Genomic DNA, 23,242 nt, shown 5'->3' with positions numbered 1-23,242 from the left:
GGAGAGCTAGGTCATTTCATCATGAAGGACCCTCTTTTCAGGGAGAGTGTGATGGACTCGTTCCTCCATGACCAATTCACCGACCTCGCCATTACCGACCCCCTTTCCATAAGAGAAGCCTAATGCTAGGAAGTTTTGACGAAAGCTTAATTTCTCTTCGAAAGTTCGTTTTGCAAACACCTCCTCTTCAGGGAAGAGAGGAGTAATTTCTATTTTTGAATCTTCTTCTTTGGGGAAAGGAAAAGAATTTTTTTTTGTTAGAGATGCATTGAGTCGCGCTTTAAATGCTCGCTTTCACGAAGGATTTCAAGAACATTTTGCTGATTTGTCATTAAATATTTGTTGATTTCAAAATCTTTATAGCACAAAAACTTTACCTCAGAATACCTTCAGTATTACTTCCAAAGTGACAAAGCTTTCGCGAATAAGAATTCAAAATTCAAAATCTTTCTATTGGCTAACCAAAAGGATGAAGAATAAATCCTCGATATGGCCAGCAAAGGAAACTCAATGTTGTTGCAAAGCCATACGTGATTGATATTAATCGCAGTCAATGACACATTTTTAAAGATCATTCTTGGAAAATAAGGCAGTCGAAATATCTTGGGTGATACAGAAAAATTCACTCAATTTCCATATCTCCTCCATCACTTAAGCTGCAATTAAATATCTGCAAAAGGGATCTCTCAATTGTCATGAAGATGAAGACCAATTATGCGAGTTAGACCCCCGGGGCCAAAGAAGATTTGGATCATCTCCAAGATGAAGGAGTTTGTGAAGGATCCTTCCAAGGAAAGTTCAGATCACCATCAAGATGAAGGCGACTACGATGAGCCTCCTGACAAACCCGAAAGGATATTTAATTTCTGCTATCATCAAGAGATTTCCAACCAAAAAACCAATACCTTCAATCCCTGAGAGAAAGAAGGATCAAAGCATCTCTAAGATGAAGAAGTTTGTGACGTACCCTTCCAAAAAAAAAAGAAAGAAAAGTCAGGAGATCTCCAAAATGAAGGATGATGTAATAAACTCCCCAAAACCCAAGAAAGCTCCAATTCTGTCACAAAAAAAAAAGAGTGCAGAAAGATCATCATGAGAAAAGAATCCCAAAATATCAGACTGCCAAATATGCTAAGAATCCTCTTTAAATTTTGTGATATTCTATTATCAATATTCTTTCACCAATTGCTTTCACAATAAGAATTCTTTCTTTTCTACTCATATCAAGGAAATTGATAGCTTCCTTGAAAGAAAGTCAATTGCAAGCAATTTGAATTTGAATTTGAATCTTGATTCTACGAAGTTAAGCCCAATCGGAGGTAATACTTCAGGTAGAAAAGAGAGAATATTTTTGCACAAATGTGCCTCATTTTCAATTATTTTGAATCAACAATAATTTTTAAGATTTTGACAATATTTTCTGGTTATCCTAGCGTGAAGCGAGAGCTTGTTGTTCATCTTTGGCACATCCCGACACCATTTGTTATCCTTTTAGGACTTGATAACGGGAGTTTTCAAGATTCCTTCCCTTCTGTTGGTATAATCTGAGCGTCTGAGCTCTCAGATTCGCACACTTCCGTGTGTCCCCACTGTCCCACCATAGACAGTCCAATTTTGGCTTGAGGTTAAGCCACCAATCATTTTCTCACAAAAGGTCATCAATTTCAAAAGTTATTTAGTCTCAGCAATGAGGCACCCAAAATAAAATCCCTTTTCAAGCTTTAGGGACCCCCAATTTCATCCTTTTGCAAAACCTCTATCGGATTCATTGTGCGGAAGTCCAAAGGTTCCATCATGGGCTCATCTTTCGAGAATCCCATCATTTTCATTCTCGATCAGGTTAAGGGTTAAACCTAAGCCTCATTTTGATGAGGTATTTCATTCTCGGTCAGGTTAAGGGTTAAACCTGAGCCTCATTTTGATGAGGTATTTCATTTCCCGGTCAGTTTAAGGGTCAAACCCGAGCTTCGTTTCTACACGAGGTATTTATCATCTCATCCAGGTTAAGGGCAAAACCTGAATCTCACTTCTTTAAAGTAAATTTTTCTTCTTCATTCTCTATTTCATACCTATCATTTTCATCAGGGCCAATTTTTGCGTATTCAGTCAGATCCTTCTAACTGGGGCATTTTTATAGCCCAAATTTGGTGTATTTTTCTTTGCCACTAAGCTCGGCCCTAAACCGGCTTAGTAGCAAAGAGGGGCATTTATAAACATCCTAAATTTTCCTCATCCATTTTCAAACACATCCCTCGTGCAGTGTTAATGCTATTAGGTCAGTGTAGGAGTCAAACCTCAAGTTTTTGTCAAAAAACTACCATTTTACCCACTTTTATTAGAAAAATTACCATTTTACCCCTAGGTCATCCCAAACCTCAGCCAGTCAAAGTAAACCAAGCTCATTGGTCGGTTTAGAACAGTTAGAATATCAGTCATTTCAAGCTCATCTAAGCTCACAATGAACAGACCATTTTCATTTTTTGGCCATTCCTGCCAAAATAGAATCATTTCTTCAGAAATGAGCTTATTTCTCACTTAAATCCAAGCCAATTGTCTCTGAGTCAGTCATTCCCAGTCAATTCTATTCCCCAGAGTCTAGCTTGAACTCACCAGTAGTTCAAGTGCTTCGGTTTCAGTTCAAAACCATTTCCAAGTGTCTAGGAGCCCATTTTATCTCGTTTCAGCTCTTTCAGCTGAAATTGAGCCGAGTTCAGTCAGTTGAGCTATTGTTCGAGTTTTGATTTTAGTTTATCTCAGTACTACTGACCTTTGTTTCAGCTCAAACCCAACTCAAATTTGTAATTCACTTCACTCCAGTGACCATTCCGTACAATTTCTCTAAAAATGATAGCTTTTCTTGAAAATTTAGTCGGAAAAGTCAGTTGAGTCAGTGTCTTGTCAGTCCAGTTGAGTTTTGAAACTCTAAAACCCATCTCAATCCAGCTCATTTCAGTTCAATCCAGCTCAAACCCTAATTTTTAGTGTCACTTTTGCCCGATAGAGCCTAAAAACCATTTCTTGAATCATTTTGCAAATTCTATCAATTTCAACACTTTTTGAACTGATATAAGTGTCAATTAAAGTCCAATATCCAAAATTCTTCATTCAGGGCCTACATTTCGCATAGCATTTCGTGTCATTTCTTATCATTTCATATCATTTCTCAATATTTTATAACATTTCATCACATTTCATTTCATTTTCGAATTTCAGAACTCCAGTTTTATAAATCCCAATCCAGATTGAGTTTTAAAGGTTTTCATAAATCAATTTCAAACCCTGGGTCTCCAAAATTGACATTTTGACCCCCGGGATTCTAAATTTGGAAATATTTTTCCGAGAAAAATAATTTGGATTTCTTTCAAACTCAAATTTTCAAATTCTAAAGTGGATTTGCTTCCCAACGGGGTATTGAATTTCAAATTCTGAGCTCATTTCAAAAACTGCCAAAAATAGCTCGTTTCGTCCGAAAATTTTCTGAAAAGACTATTCTACCCCTATGATTGTCAAAATGAATTTCAAATTTCGAAAGTTAGCCCACTCTGAGATGGCTCCTTCATTTTTAAATAAAAAATATATATATTTTCTTTTCTTTGTTTTCTTTTATTTTTTTATTTATTTTTTTTTAATTTGTTTAATTTTCTTTGAGAGGAGGTGGGACCCACAAGAGGGGTCGACCAGCCCCCTCTCCCTTCCTCTTCTTTCATTTTTTCCCTTTCTCTTCTTTCTTTTTTTTTCTTTCTTATTTCTTTTCTTATTCTTCTTTCTTTCCTTTCTTCTTTTCTTTTTCTTCTTCCTTCTTCTTCTTTCTTTCCCTCTCCCCCTTGGTTGACCAGCTCCCCTCCTTCTCTTTTCTTTCCCTCTTCTTTCTTCCCTCTTTTCTTTCCTTTTCCCTTTTCTTTCCTCTTTCCTTTTCTTTCCTTCTTTCTTTCCCTCCTCTTTTGCTTTCCCCTTTCCTTGGTCTAGCCATCATAAGACCCATCTCCACTTACCTATTCCCAAGGAGCATTACACGCCCTCTCCCCTCTTGGCCTCTCTCTCAGCCCCTTAGCAATTCTCTCTCAGCCCTCTCTCCTCTTGGATTCCAGCAGCCTCCAACCTCCATCTTGTAGCAGTTGCATCAAGGAGCAGTCCTCACTCACCACCGCACAGCGGCAACCCTCTTGATCAGTATCTTCTCCAACTCAAGACCTCCATCACTCCAGCTTGCAACCAACAGCCCCTTTGTTGCAGTCTTCTCCACCACCGGTTCAATCTCTAGCAGTCCCCATACAAGGAGACGCCCAACCGGTGACCACCGTCCTCGGGTCATAGCTCCAACCGGCCCCTGTTTGATAACAGTCACCTTTCCCGAGCAACATCCATCAAGGCTGCACCCCCCCTTCGTTTGCAGCAAGGATCCAAGGTGAGACCCCCTTTGGCCCAATTAGAATCTCACATTTGCTTTATTCTCTTTCATGCGATTTTTTTCCGTTGCCCCCTTGATGTGATAATCCCAAATTTTATCTTCATAGGGATGATATAATGTTAAGATAGGACCTATGTACATAAGAAAGTCATGAGTTTGAAGTGAATAAATAATATAAGATCCTTATCTTTTGTATTAAAGCTCTATAAACCACAAGATTCATCCATCTCATGGGTTGGATCTCTCGTTTAGAGAGCCAAATCAAAAGTGGATCATGCTCTCTCTGAATTTCTTTTTTTTTTCTTGTGTTATATTTTTTTATGTAATTTCATGTTGCTTTTCTTTAGTATCACGTTTAGCATGATAGCATTGTTGTTTTGTCTTGTCTTGTTTCGTATTTAGGTTAGCCTTGTTAAAGTCTCATTGTTAGTTTACAAGTTTGATTCTACGCGTCTAACCCAATTGTTATTTCATGCATAATTTTTTCTTATATAAATCCCAAAAAATTTATGATGGTTAGTTTTACTTACCTGTGATTCCCTATAAAAATTTAGTATGATTCGATTTCTGCAACCCCCATTAATAAATCAAATCCCAAATCGGGATTCTACTCTCCAGAAATTCGAATTTCTGTTTTAGCAGACAAAAACCTCTGAGATATCCCAGATGGACTATTCGAATTTCCCTAAAAAAAAATACAATGAGTCCCTATTAGAGTCTACTGTTTCACAGTAAATTTTTAGATTTTTCCAGTGAGATTTAGGTTATGCTAAAAATCGATTTTTCCAGACCCCTGGGAAAATCTCACTTTTTCCTTGTCAGGGTCTAGACCGACCCTAACCCACTGTGTCCGTTCAACCCATAGGCTGTCTGTTAAAACTTCCTACATAGAAGTTGTTTCTAACCTTTTCCTCTGTCATTTCCCAAAATTAGGGATTTTTTAGAATAAACTAGGTATTTTTCTCGAAATTAACTTCCATGTCTGTCATATTCCAATGTCTGAAAATTTCAAAGATCCGGGTCTCTGATAATCACGTGCTCATTTCCAAACCATAACCTGAATCCTAAAAGTGTAAAAATAGGAAATCTTCCTCTATTTGTCAGGGACCGTTTTCCAGGATTTCAGTCATTTTCTCATCTGTCTGCTATTTTTCCCATAGTTTTTCCCAAAAAAGAAGCAAGAGGGGGGTCAACCTCTAAGGTTCTCGCTGTCAAATCTTGGAGCTTCTCTCTCCTCCCAGCACCCACTTCTTCCTCCTTTCAGTCGCAGCCTTCCAAGGTAATATTCTATACCTTTTTTTATGTTTTACCATGGATTCTACCATGGGCGCCCCCTCATTCATGGATTTCAACCATGATTCTCATTCAAGAACCCTAAAACAGAGCCAAGAAGATGATCTAGCTTAGTTTGATGATGTTTTCCAGGATTATAATCTGTTAGAATCATTTACAAATATATTTTTTTACTCTTAACCAATGAAATATGAGATTTACCCGTTAAATGGGCTAAATCTATATTTTCAAAGGGTAAATCAATTTCAGCCATGGATTCCCTGTATTTTTTTATTTTCTTGTCATGTTAGTGTTTATTTCATGTATTCTAGCATCAAATCAAGTTTTGTTATGCTGTTCATGTATTTTTTATTAGTTTTCATGTTTAGATTAGTCTTTTTAGTGTTTTATTGGATATTCGTGTGTTTTGATTTTAGAGCCGTAAAGATCATGCTATTTTGTGCTTAATTATCTAATAGAAAATTCTGATTTTTTTATGGTTGATCCATGGATTTGTCAGTAACTCTAAGTAAAAAAATCAAATATTTTTGGATTTGGGAACTCTGTCAGAAAAATAAAAAGTCGAATCATGATTTTTGTTCCTTAAAATCGCTATTGAAATTCAAGTATAACTTGCAGATGCAATATTTCTGTCATTCAAGGTCCGATTTGCAATCTGTAAACTGAAGTAGCTTCATATTAATGTATATTATTTTCTGTAATTTTCTTATATTTTTATGTTTCTATCTGCTATTTTTCTTTTGTCAGAAAGTAGTATCAATTTCTTAGATCTCGTTATACTTTATTCAAACCCTAAGTCAACTCATGTCAATCGTATCTCCCCAACCGAAGATCTGATTAATGATCTCTAAAAAGGAAAACTCTTTATCTGTTTGTCTGTTATTTATTGCTAAATTTTTAAAAAATTTTGATGAAGTTTGCTATTTTTTCTTGTATTTGAAACCAGAAACATCTGTTTTGATATATTTCATATTTGTTAAATTCAAGTACAGATTGTCAGAACAATATCTCCCTAACTAGAGATTATTTTTCTGATCTGTAAAAAAGAGAATCTCTGGTTTTTTGTCTAGTAGTTCCCTGTAAAATGTTATGAATTTCCATGGTTTGGTTCAGGTCTGACACTGTGACAGGTATGTGCCCATGGGTAAAAATAGCATATTTTAGGGGTTTTATGCAAATTTCATATTGAAATAATGTCAAAATTAAATTTTTATGATTCCAGTTTAATTTTAGGGTTATCCAAAGTTCACATGTCAATTTTTATTAATTTTGGAACTCATTTGATTCTTAAACTGATTATATTGCAAAACAGGGTGCTCGTAGGATCCCGAAACACTAACAAAATCATGATTTTTGTGATATTTCAATTTTTTTTTATATAAGTTCATGTTTTTAGGATTTGATCATATTTAAAATCATGCTAGGACATTTCATAGCTGATTTAGCTTTGATTTGAGTCTTTTTAAATCCTAAATCCAAAGTTTTACCAATATATTTTCTGAAAAAACCCTGATTTTAATGTCATAGTCTTGTTAATTTTCAGGGATATTTTTGTTAATTTTTCCCAAATTCTGAATTTCAAAGTTATTTATTTTATTATTTCTTCAATTTTACATTATTCTTTATTATATTTATATCAGAAAAAACATGAAAAAGGCTTATATCTAGCAAAATTCAGTAATTTCCAGATATTACTTGATAAATCTAGAAAAGCCAACATATCTTCACTACCAAGCTTTCTAGTTTTGCAACGACATTCAAGGTTGTACTTTATTTTATTTAAATTCAATTATTGATGTAAATTATAATTAAATTTGGAATGAGAATTTCAATTTCTACCTAGATTATGGTTTGCATGCACATATAGTTTGATTTTTATAATAATGTCAATATATGATGAATGATGATTCATGCATATTCAAACTCACCATGGTCTACATGAATGGCACATTTACTAGCTTCTAGAGAGTTGTCAAACTCGATCGAGTTCGTATTTATGGCCATAGTCAGAATACGAACAAAATTCAGATTTACCATCTTCTTTTAAGCCACAATCAGCCTACACTCTTAGGCTATCTTTAAAAGTCATTGCATATTTCAATCTTTTATAAATGTTTTTATCCTTTTAGAATCAAATGAGATATATTCAATCCATATCTGTGGCCATAGTTAGGGATATGGGGCAAATTTATTTCATCTAAATTCTATAAGGCACATAAAATCTCTTTTCCAAACAATTTTCTCAGAGTTCTTCAGAAAATATCTTTGACAAATTGCATTCATATATCACCTAGGTTTAGATTGCATCATGAGCATATTTCATGGTACCACACGCCCATCCTTTTGATGTATTTTCCAAATTCCATCTCCTAAAATCAATTTTCTCAAATTTGCTCTGAATTTCTTCAAAATCCCTTTTGGTTTTTTAAGGATTCTTCAAGTACTTTTAAAAGTGCACTAGGATCAAGGCAACGAGCACTAGAGGGGGGGTGAATAGTGCTTTTATAAATTGTCTGCTGAATATTGAAGGATTTTGCAATTTAAAAAGCAAACACACAAAGAACACAAGATTTTATCCTCGTTCGGTCTATCTCGACCTACATCCAGTCCCCAAGCAAAACCCGCTTGAGATTTTCACTATCAACCTTGTTAACTACAAGATCACACAGACCAAAACCGGTCCCACTTTCAGTAACAACCCTACTGAAAGCAAACAACTCCTTTAAACCAAGGAGTCCTTTTTACAGAAAATAAGTAACAACTTACAATACAACCTATGAGCCTTTCTTTTGAATGCAAATGAGATGCAATTGGCTTTTGAGGTTGTTGAAATACTCTACTCACAAATTCACTATCTCTCAAAGGGATTTGAGTGAAAAACTGAAGTGAAAATATCAAGTGAGTGAGAAAACAAATACTTGAATGAATAGGAGTGAAAAACAATAAGTAAATGATTCAAATCGATTGAATTCTTGTTTTTTTTTTTAGTGTAAAAAGCACTCATATTTATAGTTGAAAGATTCCATACGTTGAGAGTATGAAAGGGTGTCAAAACAGTCTATTTTAAACGATCAAAACGTTTGAAAAATGAAAAGACACGCCTTTTTGAAGTTTCAGGAAAACAACAAAATTAGTCGACTGAAACATCAGTTAGTCGACTAATAGTTAGTTATTAGTAGATTGACAGTTATCGTCGGTCGACTGATCTGTTAATCGAGCCGTTTGAAAATTTGAACTTTTGAAAATTAGTCGACTAGAGAAAAATTAGTCGACTGATAATATCATCAGTAGAATGAAAAACCTTTATGTCGGCTGCTGCTAAAATCTTCTGAAAAACAAACATTCTGTTCGGTCGACTGATAAAAGCATTAGTCGACAGCTGCTAAATTTTCAGAAAACACATGTTCTGTTCAGTCGACTGATAAAACCAGTAGTCGACTGCTGCTAATTTTCCAAAAAATAGACATTCTGTCCAGTCGACTGATAAAACCTTCGGTCGACTAATTTGACAAAAATGACTTTTTAGAAAATATGGCGCGAAAGGATTAGTCGACTGGTAAGTCTATTGGTCGACTAATAAACATGAAAATTTAAGAAAAAAGTTTTCTAAAAAGATTTTCAAGAGGGTTCTTTTTAGAAAAGTTTTTCAAAAGACTTTTAATGTGAAATGCAACCTAAATATGCACTCTAAGTAAGGCTCTTACAAGAATCTAAGACTTTTAATGAATTAAACATTTGCACACTAGTCTTCAAAGATTCTTCATCGAATTCTTCAATTTCTTCATAGCCTTAGCTGAAATGCAGTTGATTCCACTTGCTCATCATCAAAACCTTGTACTTGAAGTATCATGTATGGCTTCATTGTCGTAACAATCTCCCCCTTTTTGATGATGACAAACTTAATCAAAGATGAATCATTTAGATGCATAGATGGAGATTTTACTCCCCCTATCAATATGCTGCAAAACATTAAAAATTAGCACATTTAAAGCACATATATCACATATTGATTGGTTTGCATTTCCATTCATCATTACTTCATGCATTTACAAATGCATTCATTCAAAGCTTACTTTTTCTCTTAATTTTGCATTTCTCTTGCAAGATCTCCTGCAATTTAAATGTAATGTAATGCTATCTTTTATCTTTTTCTCTTTTTCTCCCCCTTTGTCATAATAAAAAAGAATAAGGGCAGAAATAGCATAAGCAAAATAAAGATATAAGTTTAAAATATTACAACCCATAAAGTATGAAAGTTTAGACAACAAAGATCAGAAAAGTGAGTTGAGCAAATCCTTGATTGAAGTAATCTCTTTCTGAATCGAAGATAGTTGTTGAGTCACATCTTCACGAAAAGTGTGTTGATGCAGCTCCAAAGCTTCCAGTCTGTGCATAACTTCATCATTGTCTTTATTTGTAGAAAATTTCTTTCTTTTTGCATGAGATGAAGGTGTCGCAGAAGGTGAAGGTTCAGAAATTGATGGTTCAGTAGGATCAGATGGTTCAGTTTGATCAACATTTAAAGGAGGCAGATATTTAATTTTCATTCTTTTAAAAATTGTTTGATCAAAGAACTCTTTTTGCTCAATATATTTTTCATTTGTTAAAAGAACTTTGAAATGTCTAAAAATACAAGTTAGAAGACATCCATAAGGAAGAAATGGTTTTTGTTTCAACAAATTTGTAAAATACACATTGGCCCAATTTACATAAATATTTCCAAATAAAACATAAAGAGTCATAAATAAATCTGTGGAATAATAATCAAAAGAACCAGTTTTAGGAAGAACATTGTGGGCAAGGATGAAATTCCACTAGAGGGGGGGGTGAATAGTGAAATACGATAAAGATCGATAAAATAAAATAATCAGGCAATAAGGCACAACACATAAAACACAGAATTTATACTGGTTCGGTCAGTACCCAGACCTACATCCAGTCCCTAAGCAAAACCACTTGAGCTTTCCACTATAACATCCGAGTCACCGGATAAATAGTACAACACCCTCTTCCTCAGAGGTCTTCTTCTCTCAACAGAGAAGGGGCACACCCTCTTCCACAGAGGTCTTCTTCTCTCAACAGAGAAGGACAACACCCTCTTTCACAGAGGTCTTCTTCTCTCAACAGAGAAGGACAACACCCTCTTTCACAGAGGTCTACTTCTTTCAATAAAGAAGGAATACAGTGAATAACAGAGTTACAATACTTCCTATAGAACCTTTAGAATGATATGAATGCACGAATGAAGGATTCTCAGAATGTTCTGTTTGTCACTCAGAGGATACTCTTTGTCAAAGAGCTGAACTTGACTTTTTCTCTTTTCTTTCTTTTCTTTTTCTCTTTCTTTTTCAAGGCTCTCTTTTCAAATATCGAATAGGAATTTTTCTCGTTGTAAGCTCACACGTCTATTCCATTCCATGTTTGAATAGTTTATTTGAGTGTGTTTATATAGCTTTAAAAAAGTAGTCGTTACATTTTGAAATCGTAGCCTTTTTGAAATGTGAAATGTTATGTCATTTCAAAAAATATCTTTAGAGAAATTCGAGAATGCCTTTTTCTATAAAAGAAAAATATAGGGTACACTAGTCGTTGTAATCTTTTTAGGTAATACATATTTTATGTAAAAAGTCTATTTCTTACAATAGTACATTGAACGTTGGGTTGTAGTTTTGTCTTTATTCTAATTAATGATTTGAGGTACATAAGTACTTCTTTACTTTAAATGAGTGTAAGTACAATGAGTGCTTTGAGATATTTATTTGTACATAGTCATGTCAAGTGTTTTCTTTATGTTGTGTTTTTCAAAGTCTTCAGAGAGAATGAGGACTTAAAGAAGGTCGACATTCTTTGAGAAGGATATTAACAAGGATTTGTTACAGGAGGTATTTAATGCTTTGTACAAAAGAGAATGATGACTTCAAGTAAGTCGACATTCTATGGTTTTGTAAAAAGGAAACTAGAGTCCTTTCAAAGACATATTATATTTGTTTTTCTTTTGTGTAGCCGATTTTATGTTTTTGTATTCTTCTTATATTAAAATCATTTCTTTAAAGAAGGTAACTAACATATTATATTTGTTTTTCTATGTAGTCGATTTTATGTTTTTGTCTTTTTCTTATATTAAAAACATTTCTTTAAAGAAGGTAACTAGAGTCTTTTCAAAAACATATTATATTTGTTTTTTCCTATGTAGCCGATTTTATGTTTTTATCTTTTTCCTACATTTCTTTTTCATGTTGTCTTGTATATAGTGTAAAGTACAATTATTACATGACAAAATATCTTTTTCATAAAGGGTTGTAAGAAGGTACAATTATTGTTTTTCAAAAAAGAGCTTTTTGAAACTATCGTATACTTTTATGATATAGTTTTTATGAATGAGTATGTAATATGCAATATGCATGTTCCTGAAGGTTCTGTTACATATGACTCTAAAGAAGAAAAAAAGTCTTCATCTTGAGGTAGCCGATCTCTTCATTTGAACTTTAGGAATGCATGGCTCATCAAGCTTTTTCTTCAAGGAGTATGATTGCACCATAGTTGTACTTGAACAAGAAGTCTCCATCCTTATTGGGTGAGATATCCTTGCATCAAATACTCGTTAGATTTATGGCAAAACATATTCAGTCATAGTATAACATTTTTCAAGAGGACATATTACCATATCATATAAAATCAAATACGATAGTGTATCATATTATGTGACATCAAAACAGAGTTTCTCAACAAAGGATTCGTCCAGCAATGCATGCACGAGTTTGAAGATTAGTATTTTTGAAAGGAGGACAGTGAGGTGCACCTGGAAGAAGAATTTGTTCAAAAACTCTTTCATTATTTAATTCAATAGTGTTGAAAAGAGTGTCTGGAGGTGGAATTTCAAGAATTTCTCCAAGTAGTTTCGAATCAAACTTGATTTCAACATCACGAACAAGAGAAGAAAAAACTTCAGTTTCATGATTAATTTGTAAATTCGTGTAAAACAAGTGAATCAGAAAAGGATAGTGAAGGGTATCTGCACAAGCATAAAAAAGTTGTGAAATTCCTGGAAATAATTCTCTGATTTTGTAACGAGAAAACAAGTGAAATAGAATATTTCAGCCTGGTAAAATAGGTAGTGCAGAAATTGATCCAAAAGTATCATACAAAAGAGGATTTCTGAGTAATCTGAGTGAAAAAACATGTCTTGAAGAAGGTGTAGGAGGAGAAGAACCTAAACCTTTTGCAGATGCAGACTTCGTACGAGGCATGATTAAAAACAGAGTTACCAAAAAAAATGTCGGCTTCCAAAACGATTTCCGGCAAAAGGAGAACGTTGTCCGGCGTTGTGAAACAGAAACAGAGGAGGATACGATGGCTGACAGCGAGGAAAAGTCGGCCACAAGGGGATTCCAGCAATGGCGGAAAATACACTGTCACGGCAAGAGGGTTCTGGCGTGTTTTGAAGATGCGCCAGTTACTGCAAGAGGATTCCGGCGTTTCAAGATCACGGCCAGAAGATTCTGGCGTCTCCTTGTCACAGCGAAAATTCCGGTGAAGATAGAGTCGAACGACGCTCTGAGGGTTTTTCGGAAGAGAGAGAGGAAAGAGACCAAAAGGGGGTTTTCGTTTTAAGGGTTTCGTTTTTAAGAAAAACGAAAAGGTACGAAATAGAAGTGAAACGATGCCTATTTAAAAAAGACGGTTTTTTTTTTTTTAAATCCAAGGGGTATCAGGTCCCTTCATTTAAATTTTTTTAAAAAAATTTAGTCGACTAAAACTTTATCGGTCGACTAAGAATGTGTGACTCGTTCTAAAAACATCAGTCGACTAGAAATATATCGGTCGACTAATATGGTGCGATTCATACTAAAATTTTAAAACATCAGTCGACTAATATAGTGCGATTTTGAGATTTTGTTCAAAAACAAGCATTTTTATAAATCCAAAAACGAGCAAATACCTAGTTCTCTCCTAATTCTCATAAAATCTTCATTTTTAAGAGTTTTAGTGAAGATATCGGCATGTTGTTCTTTAGTGGAAATAAAATTTAATGAAATATCTCCTTTTAAAACATGATCTCTTATAAAATGATGTCTAACTTCAATATGCTTAGTTCTTGAGTGCTGAACAGGATTTTTCGAAAGATTTATAGCACTAGTGTTATCACAATAAATGGTTGTTGTGGAGTAATTTAAACCAAAATCTTTTAAGGTTTGTTTCATCCATAGTACTTGTGAACATGCTAAACTAGTCGCTATATATTCTGCTTCAGTTGTTGAGAGTGACACTGAATTTTGCTTTTTACTAAACCAAGAGACTAAGGAATTTCCTAAGAAATTACAAGTTCCACTAGTACTCTTGCGATCAGATTTACTTCCTGCAAAATCTGCATCACTATATGAAACTAAATCAAAGGAAGATGATTTTGGGTAAAACAAACCGAAATCTGAAGTATCTTTTAAATAACGAAGAATTTGTTTTACTGTAGTTAAATGAGATTCCTTTGGATTAACTTGAAATCTTGCACACATACAAACACTAAACATAATATCAGGTCGACTAGCAGTTAAGTATAATAGAGATCTGATCATACCTCTGTAGAGCTTAGTATCTACATTTTTACCATTTTCATCTTTATCAAGAGAAGTAGTTGTACTCATAGGATTCCTTCTTGATTTCGATGAGTCCATCCCAAATCTTTTGAGAAGTTCTTTTGTATACTTAACCTGATTGATGAAGATTCCTTCTTCAGTTTGCTTTATTTGAAGTCCAAGGAAGTAGTTTAATTCGCCCATCAAGCTCATTTCAAACTCTTCCTGCATAGCTTCAGCAAATTCTTTACAAAGAGAATCATTAGTAGAACCAAATATTATGTCATCAACATAAATTTGCACAATAAGAATATCTGAATTAAGATTTTTAATAAATAAAGTGGAGTCTACCCGACCAATGGAAAAACCAGATTGTTCTAAAAAATTTCGTAGTCTTTCATACCACGCTCTTGGTGCTTGTTTGAGTCCATACAAAGCTCTTTTCAATTTGTAGACTTTTTTTGGATATTTCTCATTTTCAAAGCCTGGAGGTTTCTCTACATAAACTTCTTCATTGATGTGTCCATTTAAGAATGCACTTTTAACATCAATTTGATATAACTTGAAGTTCATGTAACTAGCAAAAGCAAGCATCATTCGAATTGACTCTAATCGAGCCACTGGTGCATAGGTTTCATCAAAATCTATGCCTTTTTCTTGATTATAGCCTTGTGCTACTAGCCTTGCTTTGTTACGAATGACTTCACCATTTTCGTCCAGCTTATTTCGGAAGACCCATCTTGTTCCAATTACTGGATGATCCTTTGGTCTATCAACTAGATCTCAAACATCATTCATAGTAAATTGGTTAAGTTCTTCAGACATGGCCATAAGCCAAAATTCATCATCACAAGCTTCATTGATATTCTTTGGTTCTAATTTAGATATGAAAGCAACATTTGCAATATGTTTTTCTAATTGCCTTCTAGTTTGAACACCACTCTTTATTTCACCAATAACTTGTTCATATGGATGATTAGGAACTTCTTTCCAAACCGGTTGAAGAGGAATATTTTCTTGAGAAGTACTCTCTATCAAGGGTTCTTCTTGAAGTATTACTTCTTCTCATTCGCTTAGAGGTATAATCTGCTCACAATTCTCATCAAATGCAACATGTAAAGATTCTTTAATACAAGATGTTCTTTTATTGAAAATACGATAAGCTTTACTTCTAAAAGAATATCCAAGAAATATTGATTCATCTGATTTTGAATCAAACTTATCAAGATTATCTTTGGTATTTAACAAGAAACATTTACTACCAAAAATTTTGAAATATGAGATCTTTGGTATACAATCATAATACAATTCAAAACATGTTTTATGTAAAATTGGTCGAATAAGAACACGGTTTAAAACATAACATGCTGTATTTATTGCTTCAGCCCAAAAGTATTTTGGTAAATTTTTATCTTGAAGCATGGTTCTAGCACATTCTGGCAAAGTTCTATTCTTTTTTTCAACAACTCCATTTTGTGGAGCCGCTCTAGGAAAAGCAAAGTTGTGAGATATACCATGTAAATCACAAAACTTTAGAAAAGATTCATTTTCAAATTCACCACCATGATCGCTACGAATTTTAATTATAGATGTAGATTTTTCATTTATAATTCTTCTACAAAGTTTAGAAAATTCTGAAAAAGCATCATTTTTGTTTTTTAGAAAAATTACCCATGTAAACCGAGAATAATCATCTACTATAACAAAAGCATACTTGCTACCATTCAAACTTTGAATTCTAGATGGTCCAAATAGATCTAAATGTAAAAGTTCAAGAGGACGTTTTGTTGAAACAATATCTTTTGCTTTAAAAGAACTCTTGATTTGTTTACCCCTTTGGCAAGCATCACATAAGTGATCTTTCTTATATGGTATTCTAGGTAGGCCTCTTACAAGAACATTCTTGGATAACTTTGAAATAATTTTAAAGTTAACATGTCCAAGTCTCTTGTGCCATAACCATTGAATTTTATTTGAAACAATAAGACATTTTTCATTAAAAGTGGGTAATTCATCTATATATAGTTCATACACATTGTTCCTTCTTTTACCTTTAAAAATGATCTTTTTAGATTGAAAATCAGAAATTACGCATAAATCATTTTCAAAAGAAACATGAAAACCTTTATCACATAATTGACTAATAGATATTAAATTATGCATTAAACCATCTACTAAAAGAACATTTTCTATCAAGGGAAATTTTGGATTACCAATATTACCAATACCTATTACTTTTCCCTTGTTATTGTCACCAAAGGTGACAGTTCCTCTATCCTTATTTTAGAGGGTGGAAAATAACTCTGGCCTTTCAGTTATATGTTTGGAACAACCGTTGTCCAATATCCATTTGCTCCTTATGTTGTGTACCTACAACAAAATTAGAAAACAGAGCATTTGACCCCTTTCTATTTTCGGGTCCATGAGAGTTAGTCTTAGGAACCCATATCCATTTGGATTTTAGTTTCCTTTGATAATAAATATTCTTTCTATAAAAGGATTTAGCATGTCTAGAATAATCATGTCTAGGCTTATAAGCATTATAGTTTTCATGATTAGATGCATTTCTATTGGAACTAGAAAGTTTAGTTCTATGAACAAATGGTTGAGAATAATGTCTTTGATTTTTCACCACATAGTTTGGTCTATTTTGAGTATCAAAGAAGCTATATCTCAATCCGGTTTTATTAACCGAGCATCTTTGAGAACCAAGAAGTTTTTCTAAATTCTCTTTACCATTTGTGAATTTGGTCACTATGGAAAGAAGATCATTTGATTTTTCTTTTAGACTAGATAGTTCTTTTTGTAAGAGATTGGTTCTAACTCCAATTTCTTTTATCTCAAATGCTTGGCAAGAATTTTCCTTCTTGAGATCTTTTATCTCTTGAAGTAACACTTTATTTTGAGAGTCAAGAGTTACATTTTCAGTTTTTAACTCTTTATTTTTAGAACTTAGACTCTTAAATTTAGCATATAAATCATTAAATGCTTCAAATAATTCATCATAGACAAATTGACTTACCGAATCTTCTTGTGCTACAAAACACATGTTAGCAACTTCTTCATTTGATTCTTCATCGGAAGAGGAGTCACTATCATCCCAACATGCTTGAAATGCCTTTTTCTTCTTTAATTGGTCCTTGGGCTTGATTTTGAGAAGAGGACAATCTTTCTTGATATGTCCTACCTTTTTGCAGTTAAAGCACTTGACTTCATTGGGATTGGAAGAATCTGCTTTCTTTACCTTTATTTGAAATCTTCTCTTTTTGATGAATCTTCTGAATTACCTTGTGATGAGGGCAATATCTTCATCTTCATCTTCTTCTGAATTTTTTGAGTCAGAAGTAGCCTTAAAAGCAAAAGATTTCTTCTTGGGATCTTCTTCTTGTCTGTCTTGAAGTTGGACCTCATATGCCATTAGGTTACCAACCAAATCTTCAAGAGTGAGAGTGTTAAGATCATTTGCTTCTTTAATAGCAGTGGTTTTTCTCTCCCATTCAGGAGTTAAACACCTTAGGATTTTTCTGACTAAATCCACTTGTGAATATTCTTTTCCAAGGGATTTCAAAGTGTTAGTTATATCGGTCATTCTAGTTACCATGTCCGATATAGATTCATTTTGCTTCATTTTGAACAATTCAAATTTATGAACTAAAGAAGCAATTTTAGATTCCTTTACCTTTGACGTACCTTCGTGAATCACGAGAAGAGTATGCCAGATTTCATTTGCTGTAGAGCATTGAGAGATGCGATTGAACTCTACCTTGTCAACGTCACAATATAATGCATTCATTGCCTTGGCATTAAGTGAAGCAGTCTTCTTTTCTTCATCGGTCCATCGGCTGAAATCAGTTGATGGAGTTTGGTACTTTTATGAAACAACTCTCTAAATATCTAGATCCATGGATTGCAAGAATATTGTCATTCTTACTTTCCAGTAACCATAGTTTGTTCCGTCAAAGAGAGAAGGACGAACAGAGGAGCATCCTTCTTTGTGCTGAGATGTTGTAGTTTCCATGCTAGATGATGATCAAATCAAAATAATAGCGAACCTTGCTCTGATACCAAATGAAAGTGCACTAGGATCGAGGCAACGAGCAGTAGAGGGGGGGGTGAATAGTGCTTTTATAAATTGTCTACGGAATATTGAAGGATTTTGCAATTTAAAAAGCAAACACACAAAGAACACAAGATTTTATTCTGGTTCGGTCTATCCCGACCTACATCCAATCCCCAAGCAAAACCCGCTTGAGATTTCTACTATCAACCTTGTTAACTACAAGATCACACAGACCAAAACCGGTCCCACTTTCATTAACAACCCTACTGAAAGCAAACAACTCCTTTAAACCAAGGAGTCTTTTTTTTTATAGAAAATAAGTAACTTACAATACAACCTATGAGCCTTTCTTTTGAATGCAAATGAGATGCAATTGGCTTTTGAGGTTGTTGAAATACTCTACTCACGAATTCACTATCTCTCAAAGGGATTTGAGTGAAAAACTGAATTGAAAATATCAAGTGAGTGATAAAACAAATACTTGAATGAATAGGAGTGAAAAGCAATAAGTAAATGATTCAAATCGATTAAATTTTTGTTTTTGTTTTTTTTTAGTGTAAAAAGCACTCATATTTATAATTGAAAGATTCCATACGTTGAGAGTATGAAAGGCTGTCAAAATAGTCCATTTTGAATGATCAAAATGTTTGAAAAATGAAAAGACACGCCTTTTTGAAGTTTCAGGAAAACAACAAAATTAGTCGACTGAAACATCAATTAGTCGACTAATAGTTAGTTATTAGTAGACTGAGAGTTATCGTCGGTCGACTGATCTGTTAATCGAGCCGTTTGAAAATCTGAACTTTTGAAAATTAGTCGACTAGAGAAAAATTAGTCGACTGATAATATCATTAGTAGACTGAAAAACCTTTCAGTCGACTGCTGCTAAAATCTTCTAAAAAACAAACATTCTGTTTGGTCGACTGATAAAAGCATTAGTCGACTGCTGCTAAATTTTCAAAAAACACATGTTTTGTTCAGTCGACTGATAAAACCATTAGTTGACTCTGCTAATTTTCCAGAAAACAGACATTTTGTCCAGTCGACTGATAAAACCTTCAGTCGACTAATTTGACAAAAATGACTTTTTAGAAAATATGGCGCGAAAGGATTAGTCAACTGGTAAGTCTATTGGTCGACTAATAAACATGAAAATTTAAGAAAAGAGTTTTCTAAAAAGATTTTCAAGAGGGTTCTTTTTAGAAAACTTTTTCAAAAGACTTTTAAGGTGAAATGCAACCTAAATATGCACTCTAAGTAAGGCTCTTACAAGAATCTAAGACTTTTAATGAATTAAACATTTGCACACTAGTCTTCAAAGATTCTTCATCGAATTCTTCAATTTCTTCATAGCCTTAGCTGAAATGCAGTTGATTCCACTTGCTCATCATCAAAACCTTGTACTTGAAGTATCATGTATGGCTTCATTTTCATAACAACTTTCTCAAGTTCAAATCACGCTTTTCCAAGTTATATTCTCAATTTCAAAGTTCCAATTCAGAGAAATCAAGTTTTCCAAAGTTATTTAAAATTTCTCAGAAATCGATTTTCCTGGAACACTTAGATTTCTTCATAAAACAATTTTTCTTTTCTTCAAAAATGTTCTCCCAATGTGATTCATGATTTTCAAAGTGTCTTCTTCTCCAAGTATTTCAAATCTCTAAGGCAAACATCATGTTTTCAAATATGTATTCTCTAAAATTCATAGCACATGTCTGATTCTTTGTGCATTTAGGAAATAAAACATCGATTTAGATAAGTTGAACAAAGCAAAGTATTTGATTGATCATTGGTTCAATTACCCCTGGTAAAGGTACTAGGAATGGTTGAACCTCGTACCGACAGGCAAGTCCCATTCCTCGAAATTATCCTACATTTTAAAATGGAGGCAAGTTATTTTCAAAAACTTTTTCAAAGGTCTGTTTGACTTGCAAACATAAAATTTTGCAATGATAACAAGGTCATTACCCTTATCAAGAACAGTCAAGATCAGAAGAAGAAAACAAATTTCACTTTCTCTACCAACTTCAACAGTAATGACAACAAAGGTAACAAGGACAACCATACTGGTTAGAAGGAGAAGTCTTCTAAGTAGGACGACAAGCCTATTCAGTCCAACTCTCAACATAAAGAAAAGATAAAGCGTGATGGTTGGGGTAACAATCGCAAGTTCACTCCTTTAAATCAGCTGCTCGAAAAGGTTCTTAAATATATGCTGACCAAGGAGATGGTCAAGTTCCTAAAAGTCCCTGATCCTCCCATTGTTATAGAAAAATTTAAGGATCAATTCTGCAAGTTTCATCGAACGATGGGGCATGACACTGAACATTGCTTCATCTTCAAAAATATAGTGCAAGACTGTATCGATAAGAATCTCCTTGTCGAAGATGAAGAAGACACCACTCAGCCGTCCTAACTGAGTTTTTCCTCGACTATTCAAGAAACTGACAATGCCAATGCTTTCTCATCTTGCTTTTGTCATTTTAAAGGGATTATGTAGTCTTGTCTCTTTCCTTGATTTATCATTCTCTCTTCTAATGCATCAATAAGACATCAACTTTTCTCATAGTTGGTGTCATCTTCTTCATATATTGTTGCTCTTGCTCCTTCTTTGCAATATGTCTTTTTGTGAGGAGTAACTTCTTTTAGAGTACCTCTTGAATCAATCAAGAAGTGCATTGCCAATCTTTCCCTTGTTACCTTCATAGAGCGTTCTTCAAATATCAATTATTTATCCTTTTGTTTAATGTCTTGTCCCGTAATTATACTGGGGCATCTTTTGTTATGAAAACTTGTCTTTATTTTTCAAACGTCTTGTATGCAAGCAGGATCAAACAAAATCTTTCATTTGCAGCTATTTGCATTCATTTACATTTGTCTTTATTCATTTACATCAAATTCATTTATCCATTAAGGATAAGGGATAATCTTGAGACCACAACAGTTGTCCAAATCATCATGAGGATGAAGATTGAAAGTCTCCCATCACAATCATCAAGCGCTTTCAAAACACCAATCTTTTTCAAAGTCAACCTTCGGATCGAGTCTTTTATCAAAACCATTCTTGCTGGTCATGTCAAAATTAACCTTCGGGTTAAGACTATCCTAAATTCAGTTTTCACTGGTCGAACTACCTAAATCCAGTTTTCACCGGTCGAACTTCCTAAATCCAGTTTTATTGGTCGAACCACCTAAATCCAGTTTTCACTGGTCGAACCACCTAAATTCAGTTTTTACTGGTCGAGCTCTCCAAATTCAGTTTTTACTGGTCGAACTCTCAAAATCTAGTTTTTACTGGTCGAACCACCTAAATCCAGTTCTTACTGGTCAAACTCTCAAAATCCAGTTTTTATTGGTTGAACCACCTAAATCCAGTTTTCACTGGTCAAACCACCTAAATCCAGTTTTCACTGGTTGAACTCTCCAAATTTGGTTTCTTACTGGTCGAACTACATAAATCCAATTTCACTGGTCGAATTATTACAAAATTCAGTCTTCGCACTGATCGAGTTTTCAAAATTCAACTCTCAAACTTTCTTTCAAATCCAATTTCTGAATTGATCTAGTTTTCCTTTGGGATTCGAGTTCCGACTCGAATTTTCTTTCCTTGAAATCTGAATTTTCCAGTTTCCTTTGACGATTCGAGTTCTGACTCGAATTTTCTTTTCTTTAAATATGAATTGGTTTAATTTTCCTTTGAGATTTGAGTTTCGACTCAAATTTTCTTTTCTTTAAATCTGAATTGGTTTAATTTTTCTTTGGGATTCGAGTTCTGACTCGAGTTTTCTTTCCTTTAAATCCAAATTGGTTTAATTTTCCTTTGGGATTCAAGCTCTGACTCAAATTTTCTTTCCTTTAAATCTGAATTGGTTTAATTTTCCTTTAGAATTCGAGTTTTGACTCAAATTTTCTTTCCTTTAAATCCAAATTGGTGTAATTTTCTTTTGAGATTCGAGTTTTGACTCAAATTTTCTTTTCTTAAATTCCAAACTGGTCTAGTTTTCCTTCAAAGATTTGAGTTCTAACTCGAATTTTCCAGTTTCCTTTGAAGATTTGAGTTTCGACTCGAACTTTCTAGTTTTTCTTTTGAAGATTCGGGTTCCGACTCGAACTTTCTAATTTTCCTTTGAAGATTCGAGTTCTGACTCAAACTCCCTAATTTTCTTTTGAAGATTCGAGTTTCAACTTGAACTTTCTAGTTTTTCTTTAAAGATTCGGGTTCCGACTTGAAATTTTTACACTTTCCTTTGAAAAATTGAGTTCTGACTCAAACTTTCTAGTTCTCCTTCAAAGATTCGAGTTCTAACTTGAACTTTCCAGTTTTCCTTGCAAGATTCGAGTTTCGGCTCAAATGTTCATTCAAATCCAACTTTTGAGATGGACTTACTTTCAAAATCGAGCTTCAAGTTGGTCGAACTTCTAAATTCAACTTCATGCTTAATGCCAATTTTTATCAATCAGACTTTCGGGTCACCAATTTTTACTAACCAGACCTCCGGGTCACCAAATATCATCAAGCAAATCTTTGGGTTACAAATATTATCAAAATCAATTATTTTTCAACCTTCGGGTCACATTTGCCAATCATGGTCTTTCAAGATTCGACCTTCGTGTCAGACTCGTTCCTAATTGGCTCAATATCAAATTATCAATCATCTTTCTTGCGAGAGACCCTTTTTCCAGGGAGAGTTTGAGGGAGCTAATTCCTTTCACATGTCTTTATTATTCGTTTGCTGCCCCTTTCTAGGGAGAGTTCGAAGGGACTCGTGTATTCGTGAACTGTTTGCAAAACAATCTTTATTGTCACACATGGAACCCTGTTTCCAAGGAGAGATTTAACGAAAGCTCATTTTTCTTGTGGCCCCCTAATGTCTTTTGTTAGGCCATCCTATCATCAAGGACCCTATTTCT

The sequence above is a fragment of the Nuphar pumila genome, chromosome 10 (genome assembly GCF_984573655.1).
Source record: "Nuphar pumila chromosome 10, dmNupPumi1.hap1.1, whole genome shotgun sequence".
Lineage (NCBI taxonomy): Eukaryota > Viridiplantae > Streptophyta > Magnoliopsida > Nymphaeales > Nymphaeaceae > Nuphar > Nuphar pumila.
This window is presented reverse-complemented; position numbering follows the sequence as displayed.